Raw genomic sequence first — 19,834 nt, forward strand, 5'->3', positions numbered from 1 at the left:
GTCCCCTTTTAAACTCCTCTATGGATTTTGCCATCACCACTTCCTCCGGTAGAGAGTTCCACAGTCTAACTGCTCTTACAGTAAAGAATCCCCTTCTATGTTGGTGATGAAACCTACTTTCCTCTAATCGTAGCGGATGTCCTCTTGATACCGTTGTGGTCCTGGGTGTAAACAGATCGCGGGAGAGATCCATGTGTTGTCCCCTCATGTACTTATACATGGTTATTTGGTCGCCTCTTAACCTTCTTTTTTCTAGAGTAAATAGTCCCAATTTGGATAGCCTCTCTGGGTATTCCAGTCCCGTCATTCCATGTATTAGTTTAGTTGCCCTTCTTTGAACCCCCTCAAGCACTGTGACATCTTTCCTGAGCACCGGTGTCCAGAATTGTACGCAGTATTCCATGTGAGGCCTGACAAGTGCCTTATATAATGGAAGGATAATGTTCTCGTCCTTCGCCCCTATACCTCTTTTAATGCACCCCAAGACTTTATTTGCCTTTGCAGCAGCTGACTGGCATTGGTTACTCCAGTTTAGTCTATTATCCACTAATACCCCCAGATCCTTTTCCATATCACTTTTCCCTAGTGGTACCCCATTAAGTGAGTATTGGTGACATCCGTTTCTCCTGCCCATGTGCATAGTCTTACATTTTTCAACATTGAACTTCATTTGCCATTTTACTCCCCAAGCCCCCAGCTTATCCAGGTCCGTTTGTAGCCGCACATTGTCCTCCGTTGCATTAATTATATTGTATAATTTTGTGTCATCTTCAAGTATTGATATTTTGCTGTGCAGCCCCTCTATCAGGTCATTGATAAATATGTTGAACAGAGTTGGGCCTAATACTGAACCCTGTGGCACCCCGCTAGCGACTGTGGTCCAATCAGAGTACGAACCATTTATTACCACCCTCTGCTTTCTATCATTGAGCCAATTTTTTACCCACTTACACACGTTTTCGCCCAGTCCGAGCTGCCTCATTTTGTATATTAGCCTATTATGTGGCACGGTGTCAAAGGCTTTAGAGAAGTCCAGATATACAAGATCAATAGATTCTACCTGGTCCAGCTTAGAGCTTACTTCATCGTAGAAACTGATCAGATTTGTCTGACATGAGCGACCCTTCATGAATCCATGCTGGTGAGGAGTTATTCCCTTAATCTCTTTGAGGTACTCATCGATGGCGTCTCTCAGAATCCCCTCAAAAATTTTTCCCGTTACTGAAGTGAGACTTACTGGCCTGTAGTTACCAGGCTCACTTTTGCTCCCTTTTTTGTAAATTGGAACCACGTTGGCAATGCGCCAATCCAATGGTACTACACCGGTCTTGATAGTGTCTAGAAATATTAGGAATAGCGGCCTAGCTATCTTGTCACTTAGTTCCCTTAGTATCCTTGGGTGTAATCCATCTGGGCCCGGCGATTTATCAATTTTAGTTTTCTTTAGACGCTTCTGCTCCTCCTCCTGCGTTAGGTATGAGATATTTTGTGAGGGGTTCGTTTTATTCCCCTGCATCTCGTGTGGCATTTCCTTTTCTTTGGTGAATACACTTGAGAAGAAACTGTTTAGTAGATTTGCTTTCCCTTCGTCATCATCAATGATTTCTCCTGCATTGTTTTTTAAAGGGCCAGCGCTCTCCCTGCATATCCTTTTGCTGTTAATGTAGTTGAAAAATAGCTTCGGGTTGTTTTTGCTCTCTTTGGCGATCCATCTTTCTGCTTCCTCCTTGGCAGTTTTGATCGTATCTTTGCATATTTTGTTTTTTTCCCTGTATGATTTTAGCGCTTCTTCGCTGCCTTGTTGCTTTAGTAGTTTGAACGCTTTCTTTTTTTCGTTTATTGCCCCTCTTACCGTCTTGTCGAGCCACATTGGTTTCCTTTTAGCTGAGTTTCTTTTATTTTAAAAGGGAATGAACTGCTCACATAAGGCGATTAGGATCCTTTTGAACTTTTCCCATTTGTCCTCCATACTGATATTTTTGAGGATGTTGTCCCAATTAATGTTACCGATAGTAGTTCTAAGCTCATCAAATTTTGCTTTACTAAAGTTTAGTTTCTTTGTCACTCCCTGATAAGGCTTCCTATAGATTGACAGCTGGAAGTTGATTATATTGTGGTCACTGTTCCCCAAGTGCCCCTCAACCTGCACCCCCTTTATACGTTCCGGTTTGTTGGTTAGTACTAGGTCCAGAATGGCCCTCCCTCTTGTTGGTTCCTGCACAAGTTGGTTCAGGTAATTGTCTTTAATTACTCTCAAGAATTTGTCACTCCTGTGAGATTTGCAGGTTTCCTTCTCCCATGTTATATCTGGGTAATTAAAGTCCCCCATGATAATTACTTCGTTTCGCTTTGACACCTCTTCTATCTGCCTTAGTAGTACGATTTCAGTTTCTTCTGTTGCTTTTGGTGGTCGATAGAAGACCCCTATCAGGATTTTGTTATTTTTTCCTCCCTGTATTTCTACCCACAGAGATTCCACCTGTTCGTCTCCTACCCCTATATCCTCCCGTAGCCTCGGCTTTAAGTTCAATTTGACGTATAGACATACCCCTCCCCCTTTCTGGTTCCTTCGGTCTCCTTTGAAGAGATTGTACCCCTGCAAATTCACCGCCCAATCGCACTTATCATCAAGCCATGTTTCCGTAATTCCGACTATATCATGGTTTTCATCAGTCATTCTCGCTTCAAGCTCACCCACTTTACCAATCAGACTTCTTGCATTCGTGGTCATACAATTTATATCGTTGTTTTTGTTTTTTAAATTTGTTTTGTTGCTATTCGTATTAATGGCTGATCTATCAGTTCTAACTGTACTAACCCCACCCCCTGCTCGACCCCCATTCCCTTTGCTTGGACCCGGATCGCTAGTTACACTGGCTACCCCATTTTTTCTCATTTTACCCCCCCCAGTCCCTAGTTTAAACACTCCTCCAGCCTTCTAGCCATCTTTTCCCCCAGCACAACTGCACCCTCCCCATTAATATGCAGCCCGTCCCTACGGTAGAGCCTGTAGCCGACAGCAAAGTCAGCCCAGTTCTCCAGGAACCCAAATCCCTCCTTCTTACACCAACTCCGGAGCCACTTGTTTACCTCCCTAAGATCCTGCTGCCTTTCTAGTGTGGCTTTAGGTACAGGTAGTATTTCCGAGAAAACTACCCTGGAGGTCCTCGCCCTAAGCTTGGACCCTACGTCCCTGAAATCATTTTTGAGGGCCCTCCATTGACCTCTAACTTGTTCATTGGTGCCAACGTGCACCATGACCGCTGGATCCTCACCAGCCCCTCCCAGTAATCTGTCAATCCGATCCGCGATGTGTCGAACTCGAGCGCCAGGAAGACAACACACCGTTCGACGATCCCGGTCTTTATGGCAGATTGCCCTCTCTGTCCCCCTAATAATTGAGTCCCCCACCACTAGAACCTGTCTAGCCTGCCCTGCACTCCCCGTCCCCGTCTCACTGGAGCAGTCATCCCCCTGGCTTTCAGAGGGCATGTCGTGCTGCAGCGGTGCTGGCTCTGTAATGGCATCGCCCTCATCTGCCAACGTTGCAGACATGTTGGGTTGTGCCAGTTCAGGACCAGCCTCCCTGGATCTATTCCCTCCTTCTATCTGTCACCCAGCTTCTTGCCTGCTCCCCCTGCACTTCCGTACTACCATCCGCCCCCGCCTCTTCCCCAGCGAGTGTCTGCTCAGTGAGCACCAAACTCCTTTCCATGATGTCAATAGGTGAGCCCAAGGAACTCCAAGACTTCCCATTGCCGTGCTGAGCTATCTGACACCTACACAGAATGAATTGTGTGAGGACACATGGATTTCCCATTGCTATGTAACTCGCGGCACCTTGGGTAACACAAGGTGGAGGCTGGGACCGAACCTGACCCTGGGCCCGCTCACGTGCTTTCCACACAGAGTATTGCAGCATTGTGGAGATGTGTAAAAGTGCTGGCACCTGAGTCCCCTTTATGCCCACATTTGCGGCTCCTGACAATTTTGTGACGGAGGTGGCACGGGATTGGAATGATGATTGTACGTCAATTTATCATCAATTCTCAACAGCATTGTGGGCTATCACCCACACTTTCAAAGAGGGTCGCTGCCTGGCCCTGCCAACCCTCTGCAGTGTGTGCCTCCGGTTCCTCCTCATCCAGTACGCACTTATAAATAGACATGAGGGTGGTGTGGCTATGAAGCGAGCATGTGCATGAGGGCAGCTGAACACTGCGCAGGGAAACTTTTTGTGTGCGCTGTGGACGCAGGGTTGTGCGGGGTGGTTGGACAGCAATGACAGCATGTAACCCAGGAGAAGAGGCAGCGGTGTCACCCGCAGGCAGTGATTGTCCTTGGTTGCAGGTAGTGTGGTGCTTAGCTAAGATGTACCAGCACGTGTACCTTGCTAATGATGGTTTGTCCGAAGTAAATTGTTAGGGGGGTGACACCAGACTCTTGCCCCCATTTTGGCTTAATAGTGGGACCTGGGAGCCTCAGATGCAGCCATGCATGCTCCCCCTGCCCTTCTCTATCCGTTTCTGTGGTGCTTCCATGACTTTCTGATGTTTTCTGGTGTTTGACGAGTCATCACCTATGCGTAGCATCGGTTCCATATAAAAATGCTCGAGTTGCCCATTGACTTCAATGAGGTTCGTTACTCGAAATGAGCTCTCGAGCATTACAAAAAGTTCGACTCGAGCAACGAGTAACCGAGCATTTTGGTGCTCGATCATCTCTAATAATAGTATATAAGTAAAAAGACATACAAAGTCTACCGAAAAGTAGCCCATGATGGCAGGTTTTTAGGCTAAAGGCACATGGTTGCATTTTCGGTCCCTGTGTTGCCCATGTAATTCCACCGACAGCAAACAGCCCCATTATAACTTATGAGGCTATACATATGCATGATAAAACAACTCATGGCATGTTCTATTCCCATCTGTTTTCATGAATGAGAATATAACATGGAATGTGCAGCATCAGTGCATACTGGATAGCACACAAACGGGCATCCAATGCAGAGAAGGGCGAGTTGCTTGGCTGCCAGTTGCATTAGAGCAATGTGCCTTTAGCCTTATAAAAATGTTTTATAAAACCTCAGTTACAACTGTTTTAATCGGTATCACGTCTGTCACCTTAGTTAGCTCTAATCGCGGCCTTGACAGTGTTGTAAGGGGCAACTAAGCAGCTAGTTGGAGGGGACCCCCTCTGTTGTCTGAGTGACCCCCCCACTGCCACCACCACCACCACCACCACCACCATGACATGATCTGGGAGTGCCGACTGGTTAACAAGGCTGCTGAGAGTCTAGTGAAAGCTCCCAGGGCTGCCATGTATTGCGGTCTATTAAGCTCTGTCTTTGGCGGGGCTTCATAGATTAATGTTAACCCTTTAGTGACCACTAATACGCCTTTTTATGGTGGCCATTAATGGGCTTTAAACCAGCACATACATCTTTTGAAGGCAGTGGCTTAGCTGACAGGAATTAAGAAACCTCGGATTCTGGCTGTTTAACCGCTTACATGCCACAATCAATAGCAACTGCAGCATGTAAGCAGATGACCGGGGGAGGGGCCTCTTTCTGTCACCCAACAGCACCCTGCAGTGTGATTGAAAGGTACTAATGGGTTCCCATGGCAGCAGGAAGCCTGACAAAAGCCACCATGTATGACATTTAGCTCAGCCTATTAGGCCCTGCCCCAACAGAATCTATTAGCATAAACTAAGTAGAATGCACTACATAAGTAATGCAGTGTATTATCCTAGCGATCCAACAAACATGTTTTCAATGCCAGAATTCCTATTTTTATTTTACTTGCCGCCCAAAAAATGTAATAAAAAGTAATTTAAAAACCTAAAAATGGAACCAATAAGAACTACAACTCTTCCCACAAAAAATAAGACCTCACATAGCTCAGAAAATAAAAATGTTATGGGTCTTAGGGCTTATTCAGACGACCGTATATCGGCTGGGTATTCTCGCCGGGTGATATACGACGTCTCTCTCTGCAGGGGGGATGGGGCTGGAAGAGCTGGGGGGGGGGGGGGGCTGGAAGAGCCGGGAGCAGCGCTCTGAGCTCCCGCCCCCTCTCCGTCTCCTATCCACCCCCTCTCCACCCCCCTGCACTATTTTCAATGAGGAGAGGTGGGACAGGGGCCAGAGCTAATTCCTGGAACTTAGCCCCGCCCCCGTCCCACCTCCTCTCATTGCAAATAGTGCAGAGAGACGGGGAGGGGGTGGAGAGGAGGCAGAGAGGGGGCGGGCGCTCAGAGCACTGCTCCCGGCTCTTCCAGCCTCCTCCTCCTGCAGAGAGAGACGCCGTATATCGGCCGGCGGGAATACCCTGCCAATATACGGTCGTCTGAATGCACCCTTAGAGTACCAAGATACAGATTCAATAATTTTTCTTTCAAAACGTACTTTTTTTGTGTTAAAGTAGTAAATAGAGATGAGCGAGCATACTTGCTAAGGCAAATTACTCGAGCAAGTATTGCCTTTTTCAAGTACATGCCCGCTCGTGCCAAAAGATTCGGGGGCCGGCGGATGAGAGTGGCGAGGAGATCTCTCTCCCCCTCCCCACCGGCTCCCCCATGCTCACTCCCACAACTCACCGCTCACCCCCGCCAGCCCCCAAATCTTTTGGCACATATTGCCATTTTCGAGTACATGCCCACTCGTGCCAAAAGATTCAGGGGCCGGCAGGGGTGAGCGGTGAGTTGCGGGAGTGAGCATGGGGGAGTGGGGAGAGAGAGAGATCTTTATTCCCCCAGCCCCTTCCCGTTCCTCCCCACTCTTCCCCGCCGTCCCCCGAATCTTTTGGGACGAGTGGGCATGTACTCGAAAATGGCAATACTCGCTCGAGTAATTTTCCTTAGCGAGTACGCTCGCTCATCTCTAGTAGTAAATAATAACAGAAATCTGTATAAACTTGATATCGCAGTAATGGTGCTGATCCATATAAGAAAATAATTATGTCATTTTTACTGAATAGTAAACATTGTAAAAACAAAAGCCAGAAACAATGTCAGAAATTTGGACATTTTTCCCATCTGCCTTGTCCCCCCCCCCCCCCCCCATAAATGTAATAAAGGTTATACAGCATTATATATGTGCCAACGCGTTATGGCTCTTGCAATGCGACAATGAAAATCGGTTGGTTCTTAAGGCACAAAATAGGCTGGTCACTGAAGTGCTGTAGTATGTAGTACAAACAATCAAATAATCCTAAGTGCAAGTCCCCTATTGGGCTAAAGAAACATAAAAATAAGTTAAGACAAATGTTAAAGTAAAAATAGTGATAAAAGCTAGGCCGGCTGCAGATGGGCATATTTGCATTGTGGAATCCAGAGTGGGCGTCTGCCTCTGGATTCCATAGCAAATACCGCCCATAACATGCTATTGAAAAACGTTTTTTTCCTGCACATGAGCGCAACTCAATTGCAATTTTTTGCTTGTGGAGGAAAAATTGCAGCATGTTCTATTTTTGCACGGATTCCGCATGGACTGCTTTCACTGAAGTCAATGAAAGCCATCCAACCCGCGGCCCTTCCACAATTGACACGGGAAATGCAGGGGTTTAAAAAAAACAAAAAAACTGTACTGTGCATGTTTGATGGCAAGCCGTGCGGACCATACGCAGTACAGGAAGGAAGAAGAAAAGACAGGTACATGTGTACGCCGGATGGGCACAGGGTCGCCTTGCAAAATACGAGCCCTCACATAGCCTCACTGATAAAAAAAAAATAATAAAGGTACGACAGTAAGAATATGGCGACAAAAACAAACTTTCTCTTAAAATTGTCTTTTTTTTTATAACTAATAAGATATCACATACTCTATAAATTTGGTATCACAGCATTTGTACTGCACTGTGAACGCTGTATAAACAAATTGCCAAAACAACGTCACTTTTCAGTTTTTTTTCCATTTCACCCCACTTAATTTTTAAAAAAAAGTTTTAATACATTAAATGGTACCATTAAAAAAAAAGTTGCGTATTTTTTGTTCTGTAATGTAAATCCAAAACGCCAGCTCACCGCACGGACACAACGACTGTTGGGTGTACGGTCAGGTGCAAGGACACCACACAGCAATAGAAAATAGAAGCTCTGGCATTCCCGTGGATACCAGAATAAAAAAACTGTATTTTATTTAGACATCATGCATTTTTCATTCTATAACACGCACTTTTTTCTCTCCTAAGTGGGGGAAAAAGTTAGTGCGTCCTATAGAGCGAACCTGCTGAAATCTGGCCTGACCGGTCGATACGTAGCTGTCTGTTTTCAATTATGGGAGAAAAAATTGAATCTCTACTTTTTGCACCGATTGATGCTGCCACTTTGCCTTTTTGGGATTTTTGTTGGGATTTGGTTCAAGTCCCTGTGGCTGCTGCATTTTGTCAAGTCCTATCCAGATTGTGATCCTATTTGTGCTGCTGGTGACTACGTGTTTCAGCTGTAGGTACATAGAGGGGTACAGTGAGGGGAGGGGGGAGTACTGCACAAATGTATACCCCCATACCTCACAATAATGATTATGCCATGCAGGGCTCCTGGAAAGCTGAGTGACAACTAATGGAAATATCATTACATTGTCACTCAGCTCTTCCAGGATCCTGAATGCCTGCTGCATTATGCAAGCATGTATAGCACATAGATTGCTATAATTACTCAAACATGGCATTCAGGGCTCCAGGAAAGCTGGGTGACAAGTAATAAAACCACCATTACATGTATACTCAGCTGTCCCTGGATCCTGAATGGCAGGATGATAAGTGGTATATGCTTCATTCTGAGGTGATACTATTGCTCTTTATTCCTCCTGTAATACCTCACTGCCTGGTATGTAGGAGTTCAAAATATTTTTTTCCTATCTTCCTCCTCTAAAACCTGGGTGCATCTTATCATCTGATGTGTCTTATAAAGCGAAAACTACGGTAACATGTTCTGCAAAAAACAAGCCATCATACAAACAACTGAAAAAAAACAACTAATAATATCCTACCATTTTGTGCCTATCATTCCTATTCATACCTGTATCTTAATACCAGAGCAGTCTGACAGGTGAGTATACAGGAGAAAAAGATGCTAGACACAGGACTGGACAAAACACACGGGTACTGATCTGAATGGAACACTCATGGAAACTCCATGACAAGCACTTCCCCAAAAAAGGTAACCCCAATGCTGCATGTGATGAGCTCTGAAGTCAGTGATGGGCAGGGGAACCGAAGAAGGGACTACAGAAAGACAGAACACAGAGGGCTGACAACTGATACACTGAGAGTCCTGACAGGGCCATAATACTAGAAGTATAACCGACACCCTCAGCAAGGGGATTGTTTATATATCATTACAAAGTTGCTGAATGGGTTGTCAATCAACCCAGCCAGCCCATCAACTAAGCAACTATTAAGATTACTTGGCTGCCAATCACCAGGCAGACTGTCAGGGCTTGAAAAGGGAAAAAACCTCCTGTACTCCAAGCAGTAGCCCTTCTTATTGGGCCATCAGCTCTTTGGACAGATTCCTTGTATACTTGTTGCCTTGTTCCCAGATTCTGTTGGCCAGGAGTCTTTCCGCTTGAAGTTCCTGGGCAGCCTAAAAATTCACCCAGTTTTCCATGTGTCCCAACTGAAGCCATTCCAGGAAAATACCATTCCGGGCAGACAGCAACCGCCTCCCCCTCCTGTGAAGGTTCAGGGGCATGATGAGAACGTTGTTGAAAGCATCTTGGACTCCCAAACATACCAAGAAAAACTGCAGTACCTGGTGCAGTGGCAGGGATACGGGCCAGAGGAAAATTCGTGTGAGCCAGAAGAACATAGGCTCACATGGGACTTCCATTGAAGGTTCCTGGGAAAGCCAGCCCCTGGGACATCCGGAGGCCGTCATGGAAGAGGGGGCTACTGGAACTGGGAACCTCCTGTAGCAGTAGCCCTTCTTATTGAGCCATCAGCTCTTTGGACAGTTCCCTTGCATACCTGTTGCCTTGTTCCCAGATCCTGTTAACCCAGCCTATATCCTAGCTCTGCCCGGTTCTTGATTAGACTTCCTTGAAAAGCCTTGCTTTGCCCCTGCAGCAGCGTGTGATTAATCTGCTTCATAGCACGGTTTAATTCAGCTCCATGCGTTGCCTGCTTCTCTGCTATTTCTGCAAGACTTCCTGATATTGACCTCTGGCTTCCTCTCTGACTACATTACCTGCCTCATCCCTTTGTATTGCAAACCAAGACCCCTCGTTGATGACTTCTTGCTGTGTTACCTGCCTCATCCATTTGTACTGCAACCAAGATTTCCCAATAACAACTCCTGGCTATCCTGACTACTGACTTGCACGAGTATTACACCCATGGCTCCTATCCAGTGCCGGTAAGATGTTACACGGTCCTTCAGCTAAACAGCAGCATGGAAATATTTAACTCTTGATGACCAGGACTGAATGAAGCATGTGTACACCGGTAGGCGTATCACATGATCCGGAGCTGACGTAATTATGTTGCCACAGACCTCGTCCCAAGACACAGAAGAAACAGGTGCCAGTGGTGCCATAGCATGGTGTGAGGCATTAGCGTTTAGGATCGGTAGCAACCTGGGCATAAGCAGTCAGAGACAGTGACACTTGCGATAAAGTCTTTAGTCCAGGCTCTGCCTGGGTTTATTTCCAAGCAAACAAAACAAAATACAGGCCTTAACATCAGGCAAACATAAAGGAAATCCTGCTCGTCTGAGCACTTACTAAACATGTAGTGTTCCTGTCTACACACTGGTACTCAAAATGGCTCCTGCACACAGCCAGTCAGGTCTCTCAGACCTGCAGAGGTCTCAGCTCCTCCTTAGGCCCTGTAGGCCCAGGCTTTAAATGGCCTGGTACAAGCCCCACCTGGTACGTGGGAGTGACCATCCCACCCTTCACTTTGGTCACTCCAGAAAAGCCGGCCCGGATTATGTGGCTTGGAGCCACTTACACACTACAACGTGTTAGTGGCTTAATGCCACTAACACTATACTGCCGGCTTCCTCCACCGAGCCCAGGCTGCTCGGTGGCACATATCCGCCCAAGCGCTCCCCAACGCCTCATAGGAGAGCATCCTAGTGTTCTGGATTATGATTTTCTCCAGCAGGCTTCGGGGTATTTTGCCACTTCCGAATTGTATCGTGTGCACACATCGTCGCGCAGAATCAGACACAAATGCTGGTCTAAAACTGGGAGAGTCTCTACAATGTGTAGAGGCTCAGGCTTTTTATTATAACACATGATAACCGCCTTTAATGGGCGTGCAACAGATTACATCAGTAACATACAGGATTCTCATTTGTCGGATCTTATAGAATCTCCCGCCTCTCTGCCCACCCTTCTCCAAGTGGTGATGTGGCATGGACCCTGTGTAGCTGAAGTCATTGTTTACCTAGCTTCAGGATGGGAGGGGTGGAGAGGGCAGGGAAGACACTCAGTATTGAATGCAGGTATATATATATATAATCCTATGACCTTTAACTCTTAGAGGCTGGTTGTGTAATTCTATGTACTTAGAGCAAATACTATGATTAGATTGTGTGTGTGTCCTTTAAACTCCTCAGAGCTAAAAGTCATTACAATAGCAAAATACATTTACGTTATACAAATCGATAGACATTTTATACAAAATAATCATCATGTCTATCACAATCCCCCCTTAAAATGTCTATCCTCTAATTCTCTATCTAATTTTCACAGTTCTCTGCGCATGAGCCTATAACTGGAGCGCGTTGAAGGTTCGTTTTAGGGTCTTCAAGGGGGTGTAGGACTTGTCCACTCCTTCTGGGGATGCATCCAGCAAACTCATGGTGGGAGCGGCTTTTCCAGCATCAGTTTCACAGGTCTCTCTGACACAGGGGATAACACAGCAGACTAGAACAGAAAAGGTAACCATCAGTTCACATACAACAGCGACGCCCGTCTGTGCCAGGATCCTTTACCACCCGCTCATCCATGGCGAGTACTGGTCCCAAAAGTTAGCTCTTTTTAGTTAGCGCGGTCAGCTTCTTAATGGCAACTGCGTCTTTACCCGCGGGTCACGTGTCGTCTAGGATGTAGGTACAACAAGTCTCCCCTATCATCTTACAGACACTCCCCTTTTTAGCTAAAGTCATATCTAAGGTCATTCTATTTTTAAAAAAGTCATAGTCGAAGTAGGTCCTATTGGTCGACTAGTCCCTATAAGGCGTCTCTAGTATAATTTATAAACCACTGCTAACTATAATAAACATAATTAATCCAATCAACGTTTATTTACCATAATGACCAGGAAAATGGACTCGATTCTAGTTTTAACTTGGTCTCTAATTTTTAAAACTTGTCAGGTACCCCCCTTGGCTATCCTATGACGTCAATGTATACGTGTAGATCAAAACTACCACCAGGGGTCTCTCTTCTCGCTCTAGCATAATGTTACAATACTAGTAGTGTGCACAGGTACGCACGGCCTGGGACTCCCTAATCTTCACCCACACCAATGTCCCTCCTGGAGATAGTCCTAATGGTGAACACGTCCAGGTCGCCTCACCCTGACCCTACACTACCTAGTGACAAGACTGGAAGGAACCGCCGTACCTATGCGGAAAACAAGGATAGACCAGCATGACAGGATAACCACAAAACACAGACTGAGTTGGATCGAGATAAAGTAACTATTGGGGGTAACCTCATTATCCTCAATGTTGTCCGAAAGGGTGTGGAGGAGCATAAGGGCTTTACTAAGGCACACTCCCCTGTCCAATTACCCTCCAGGCGGGTCCTCTACCTCATGTCACTACAAAGCCAGTAAACGTCTCCTAAGGACTGAACCTGATTCTGTGTCCATTCCCCTCCTATCGTACCGTAGGAGGAGCAATACCCGTTGGTGAGTTCCCCAAAAATCTCCCTCCACCCTGCCTATTTGCCCGGCAGGTGTAGTTTCCAGGGTAGTCAGTAATACTCTCTCCGGTGCAAACACTTAAGTAGTTATAGAGTATTCCTTCTTCCACTTCTCACAAGCAGTGTAATTAGCGGAAATGTTCGTGAAGAGACTAATAAACCACTCTTCAGCATCTACAGGGAGATTTAGGGGGACCATCCCCGAGTGTAGTCGGGCACTACCGCACACGCAACAGTTAGACTTGTTGCTCCTGTTAGCATTGTACCTCATCAACTCCAACCAGAGATTCTGGTCAGAGTAGCCAGTCGCTACTGTCAAGGTGTCCTCAAAAGGTAGGGTCGGCTATGATCATCATGTTCGTCAAGGTCTTTATCTTACGGCGGAGGGGGTTAATTATGGGCACGGGACTAAGTGAAGGCTTCCATCTACCATACCCCTTATTTTAAACTTCCCTAAGGGATCTGTCCTCCCGTACCGGTATGTCCCCAGACTATAAGTCCCTCCGTCCCCCGGGCTTGGATCTCCCATGGTTAGTGTAACAACCGCATTAAAACCAAGCAGCATACTAAGTTCAGCCTTCCAATACCTGCTGTCCTTATTATTCTCAAGGAGGGTTATACGACTAATTAGGGATTTCCCGCTCTTATCTTTCTTATTTAAGGCACTTCGCGGTTTATAGGACCAGTCTATTCCTGTGTTACATCCCACTAATCCCCAATAACGGCAGTCTTCTCCCCAGACGTTATCAGTGGCGCAAACATATGGTATTCCCCGGGTATATAAGTCATATAACCAGCTGGACTGAGCTAAATCTGGCCTGCGGTGGGATCTTGCGCCTAGACACGGGACCACAGTACAATAGTCGAAGGAATATGCGGCTACTTGAGCATTGAACGAGTTATACCAGAAGGTAACCATACCCTCATATTCTTCCGACTAAGGATTCCAGTTGCCACCCTCCCCTCTCACTAGCCCTAACCAGAGTAACGTCTTTGGCACAACTAAGACTGGTCTCCCGGATCTGAAGCTTTCTTACAGTATGAAGCATGGATCCATGTAAGTCTTTCGGCTAGTTTCACAGCTGTGGCAGTAGTCAGAAGCACCTGGTAGGGGCCATCAAATCGGAGCTCAGGAGGGTGCTTCCTGAGGAACTTCTTGACGCACACCCAATTCCCAGGCTGCAAGATATGTGTCCCAGTGTCTGTCTCTGAGTCTGGAAGAGAACACCTGTGCATAGGCTTTGGTTAGTTCTTTAACAACGGAAATCACATACTTAGTCAACACATCAGATTGTAATTGTAACCACTGAGGATAGTAATGACCTAGCCTTGGGGCTAGCCCAAACAATCTCGTAGGGAGATAATGTATGATCCCCCCTGGGTTCATATCTAACACTGTATAAGGCTATTGGATGACAGTCTTTCCAAAGTGGCGTCATTTTTAAGTGTCTTACTTTTTAGCGTGCCACTACGTCTCTCCACCTTTCCACTACTCTAAAGATGGTAGAGTATGTAAAAGGCCTGGGATACACCAGAGCAGACATGACATGCTACATTCACCTGCGAAGTTTATACCTCTGTCTGACTCTGAATCACTTCTGGTACCCCATATTCACAGTTTACCTCGTTCATGAGCTTCTTTGCGGTTACCTACTTGTTTGCTTTGGTGACAGGGTCGGCCTCCAACCTGCAAAGACATCAACAACAACAAGCACGTATTCATACTTCCCAACAAGTGGGGAGCTGAACGTAGTCAATTTCCAATCCCTGAAATGGGTAGAGTGGTCCCGGCAAGTGTGATGTGGCAAATTTACTTCTGCCCTGACTCACCTATGGCATAGATCATGCTAAACCGGACAAATGATGCAGCAGCTACAGAGAACCCAGAAGTCGCCCATCGTCTTTCAAGCGTCGTCGTCATTGCTGGTTTACTAGGTGGGTCTTTCCGTCCATCAGCTGGGCCATCATGGGATACAGGAACTGTGGTGGGCAAGTGCTGTTGACTGTTCACCACACGCTGTCCTGTTTCTGCTGCTCCCATATTAGTCCATTTATTCTTTTCTTCCTTGCTGGCTTGTAACTGTAAAAGTCTTTAGCATATCAAAGTCCAAATTTTTGTCAATGTCCAAAGTTTTTTACCACTGACTCATGCTGTCAGTATCTTTCTTCTTTCTTCCACGGCTTGAGGGCCGCTGCCTTTGCTATGCTGTCAGCGAGGGTGTCGTCTCTCGCCTCTCCAGTGTAGGAATCGGTGCGAACTCTCAACTTTGTCAGGTAGAAGTAGGACCTCCATGCGACTCTGTACCGCTGCACCATTCTCAATTGGTTGTCCTGCTAAGGTAAAAAACTGTCTGGCCTTCCATATTGGGCCGTAATCATGAGCTATGCCAAATGCATACCAGGAGTCAGTGTAAAGAGTTGCCGTCTTACCTCTCGCCACTCTACACGCCTTAGTGATGGCCTTTAATTCCGCTTCTTGTACTGTGACATGCGGAGGCAGAGCTTCTGCTTCTAGGACATCTTGTTGTGTGACCACTGCATATCCGATGTGGAGTCATCAGTCCTCACCCTGGTACCATCTGCAAAAAGCTCAACATATGCATTATCAACAGAGGTTCTGATAACTGTTTGCATACCTGCAGTTTCTTACTGAATTAGTACAAATAATCGTGCTGATGTTCTATTTCACATGGCTCGGAATCTTGTAGCACAAAATCATTTATTTATTTTTTTTAAAGGCCCAATAGCTGATCTACAACACCTAGATCATCTATGACCCAGATCACCTATGCCTCCCCCCTTTTGAACCGGAATACTCAATGGAAAAAAAAAAGTAATTGCGTTCAAACTAGTAAACCAAGAGGCACAAAAACAAGCACTTTGTAGGTCAAGGTGACATTGTATACAGCGAAGTCTGAGCGAAAATATCCTTTAGATTTTTTTTTATTTTTTTTTTCAGGTCGCAGTTAGCATTTTTTAACACAAGGGGGCGCAACACAAGTAAAATTTTACGTCACCCAGTGTAATAGTATTTTAGGGTATGGCCAGCGTTTAGCTTTTACTCTCCTGTCGGAATATAATTATAGCTTCAGTGTAGACTGACACTAGAATATACAAAAGACTTAAAGAAAAACTAAAGAATACGGATGAATTAACATCCTACTCTGGGCAATTCAGTCCCTCTTTCTTCACATAAAAAGTAAAATTACTTCACCAAATTGCATGAAAAAGTTTGCTGGGTGACTATAGTGAAATTATTTCATCTGTAGGAGCCTTCCATAACATCATCTGTCTGAGTATCCATTGGAGAAGCGGGCAGTGGAAAACAGAGCCCCTGGGAACATGAGAGAGCGTCCCCTGTCATGTATTCCTGGTCTCTGCCCCCCATGCATCAACTCCAATCTTCCATGCACTATAAACCAGCTTAGTCATCTACTATGTCCCAAGCTGCATCTCCACAAAGGTTTGTTTCCCTGAACTTATCACACATCCAAAGTGGCCACATCTTGGAGTGTAACAAAAGCCGGTCAAACAAAACCTTACTTCAGACAATCATGATGTTAGCACTGGATACAGTGGCATTGGGGAATATAGGCCTCCCAAGTGCAGCAAAATGGCCACCAGAGGCAGAAAGGGGCGGAGCTACAAATCTCCCAAGTGAGGCAAAATGGCTGCCGGAAGAAGGGGCGGGGCCAGGGGCAGCAGCACTTCCAGGTGAGGCAAAATGGCCGCTGGAGGAGGAAGGGGCGGGGCCAGGTCCTGTCCCAGATGGGGAGGGACTTGAAGTAACATCACACACCCTGAAAGTGAGCACATGGGGGGAAGTGCTGCAGAGTCACACTATGTGGGGTTGTAAACATTGCAAGCGCGGCCGCCATTACAGGGAGGGGCTGTAGTCAACACAAAGGCATTACATTGTTCATAAGCAATACACATACCCCACTACATGCTTTCCCCTCTTGAATCTCTTAACTACGTTATACCAAAAAACTAGCTAAAAACGCTTTTCTTTCTGCTAGGCTTCCTGCTCATCTTCTGAAAACTTTCTACAGCCTATCTTATCTGTCCATGACCTGACATTTCTTTCTGCAACTTTTCCTGGTCGTTTCCCATTGTTCAGTAAACTCTGCTGCCTTCCCTTCAGCAACCAAATCACAAGCTCTATGGCCTTTGTCCTTGCTCACTCTGCTCAACTCTATTCTCTAAACAACCTGCGTCTATGCCTAACCTTCTCATTCTATCTTCAAATCCTTCCAATATAACCTCTCTTTCCCACTCAGATTACAATGCACATTAATTCTATAAAATACAATACAAAGGGAACGGAAGGGTTAATTGAGAAATGCTCTCAGTGGCTTAACTTCAGTCCACTCTCTTATCAGCACCCCTCCCCCCAATAATAAACACTGCACATTCTTTCTATAATACCAAACAGACGGGATTACTGGAGAATACCCACAACGGCTCAAGGTATATATCTCATCTACCTTTATATCAACCCACCGTCTAGACAGGACATTTTAGCTATACACAGAGACTGACGATTATTTTAAATGACCAAGAGTTTTCTGGAGACATCAGCCGTCACACCACGGCTATATTCACACGTATATACCTTTTCACATATGAGAACATAACACGCTCAATCATAAAAGGTAAATGTACGTATCATAAATCTTCCTAACCTCACACTAGTTTACCTAGGAGCAAGTGTCACTGGCGTGTTCCCTCAGACCTAAACAGCCGAGTCCGCCCTTCCGACACATTAACCCTCACAGAATTTATCTCTTGGTCTTGTATACACAATTTTTAACCGTCTCAGACACAACAGTCACAGCATACAAAATACCCCTAGACAGGTAACATGGTGATTTTTCGAGTGGACAGACCTGTCTTTCAGTGAAGGTCCAGTCTGGATCAGATACAGGCAGATTTAGCAGTCAGAACCCAGATCACATCGGTAGATTTACATAAAGCAATCTTACCGTGTTCTGTAGATTTTCGGGCCCCTGAGTTCTGCGTGCCATCTGCCGATCTCTGTACGTTCCAGGCTGTGACCTCACAGATCCACTCGCCCACCCAAGGACGACACTGTTCTGGATTATGATTTTCTCCAGCAGGCTTCGGGGTATTTTGCCGCTTCCGAATTGTATCGTGTGCACACATCGTCGTGCAGAATCAGACACAAATGCTGGTCTAAAACTGGGAGAGTCTCTACAATGTGTAGAGGCTCAGGCTTTTTATTATAACACATGATAACCGCCTTTAATGGGCGTGCAACAGATTACATCAGTAACATATAGGATTCTCATTTGTCGGATCTTATAGAATCTCCCGCCTCTCTGCCCACCCTTCTCCAAGTGGTGATGTGGCATGGACCCTGTGTAGCTGAAGTCATTGTTTACCTAGCTTCAGGATGGGAGGGGTGGAGAGGGCAGGGAAGACACTCAGTATTGAATGCAGGTATATATATATATAATCCTATGACCTTTAACTCTTAGAGGCTGGTTGTGTAATTCTATGTACTTAGAGCAAATACTATGATTAGATAGTGTGTGTGTCCTTTAAACTCCTCAGAGCTAAAAGTCATTACAATAGCAAAATACATTTACGTTATACAAATCGATAGACATTTTATACAAAATAATCATCATGTCTATCACACTAGGTGACACATACCTGCCCTCCAGCACCTTGCCGGTCACCGTCTCACATACCCTCCCCCTCTGTTCGAGCCTGTGGGGTCGGACACCTTTAGCCGCCATGCAATGCGTCCTTGATAAGGCATCGGCATTGCCCTGTAGCTTTCCGGCCCTGTGTTCTACCGAAAAACTGAAGTTTTGTAGTGTCAGGAACCACCTGGTGACTCTGGCGTTCCTCTCTTTTGCCTGTGACATCCAGGTTAAGGGGGAGTGGTCTGTGATCAGCCTGAAGTGCCGACCTAGCAGGTAATATTTTAGGGATTCCAGGGCCCACTTGATGGCTAGGCACTCCCGTTCAACAATACTGTAATTTTTTTCCGGCGGCGTGAGCTTCCTGCTCAGATAAATTACGGGATGTTCCTCTCCTTCTACTTCCTGGGACAGAACTGCTCCCAGTCCCACATCGGACGTGTCTGTTTGGACAATAAATTCTCGTTTAAAATTGGGTGTGACTAACACTGGACGTTTGCAGAGGGCCGTTTTAACTCTTGGAACGCCTTTTCTGCGTCAGGGTTCCACTTGACCATGACTGACTTACTGTTCTTGGTCAAGTCTGTTAGGGGCGCTGCTATGCTCGCAAAGTTTTGCACGAACCGCCTATAGTACCCTACAATGCCTAAAAAGGCTCTCACCTGCTTTTTAGTTGTGGGTTGTGGCCAGTTCTGAACAGCTTCAACTTTATTGACCTGGGGTTTTATAATACCCCTACCTATTATATACCCCAGGTATCGGGCTTCTTCAAGACCCAGGGCGCACCTCTTTGGGTTTGCTGTGAGCCCTGCTTTTCTAAGGGAGTTCAGTACTGCCTGTACCTTGGGTAGATGGCTGTCCCAGTCTTCGCTAAAGATTATGATATCATCTAAATATGCTGACGCATATTGCCGATGGGGTTTGAGTATGATATCCATCAATCTTTGGAAGGTTGCTGGGGCTCCATGCAAACCAAAGGGTAGGCAGATGTACTGAAATAACCCTTCTGGTGAGGCAAACGCAGTCTTTTCTTTCGAGCTCTCTGTAAGGGGAACCTGCCAGTAGCCTTTAGTAAGGTCGAGAGTGGAAAAGTACCTGGCATGACCCAGTCTCTCAATCAACTCGTCCACTCTCGGCATTGGGTATGCGTCAAATTTTGACACGTCGTTTAGCTTCCGGACGTCGTTACAGAAGCGCAGAGAGCCATCAGGTTTTGGTATCAGCACGATAGGGCTGGACCATTCGCTTTTCGACTCGTCAATTACTCCAAGGTCTAGCA

Source organism: Eleutherodactylus coqui, chromosome 8, assembly GCF_035609145.1.
Source record: "Eleutherodactylus coqui strain aEleCoq1 chromosome 8, aEleCoq1.hap1, whole genome shotgun sequence".
NCBI classification, from domain to species: Eukaryota; Metazoa; Chordata; class Amphibia; order Anura; family Eleutherodactylidae; genus Eleutherodactylus; species Eleutherodactylus coqui.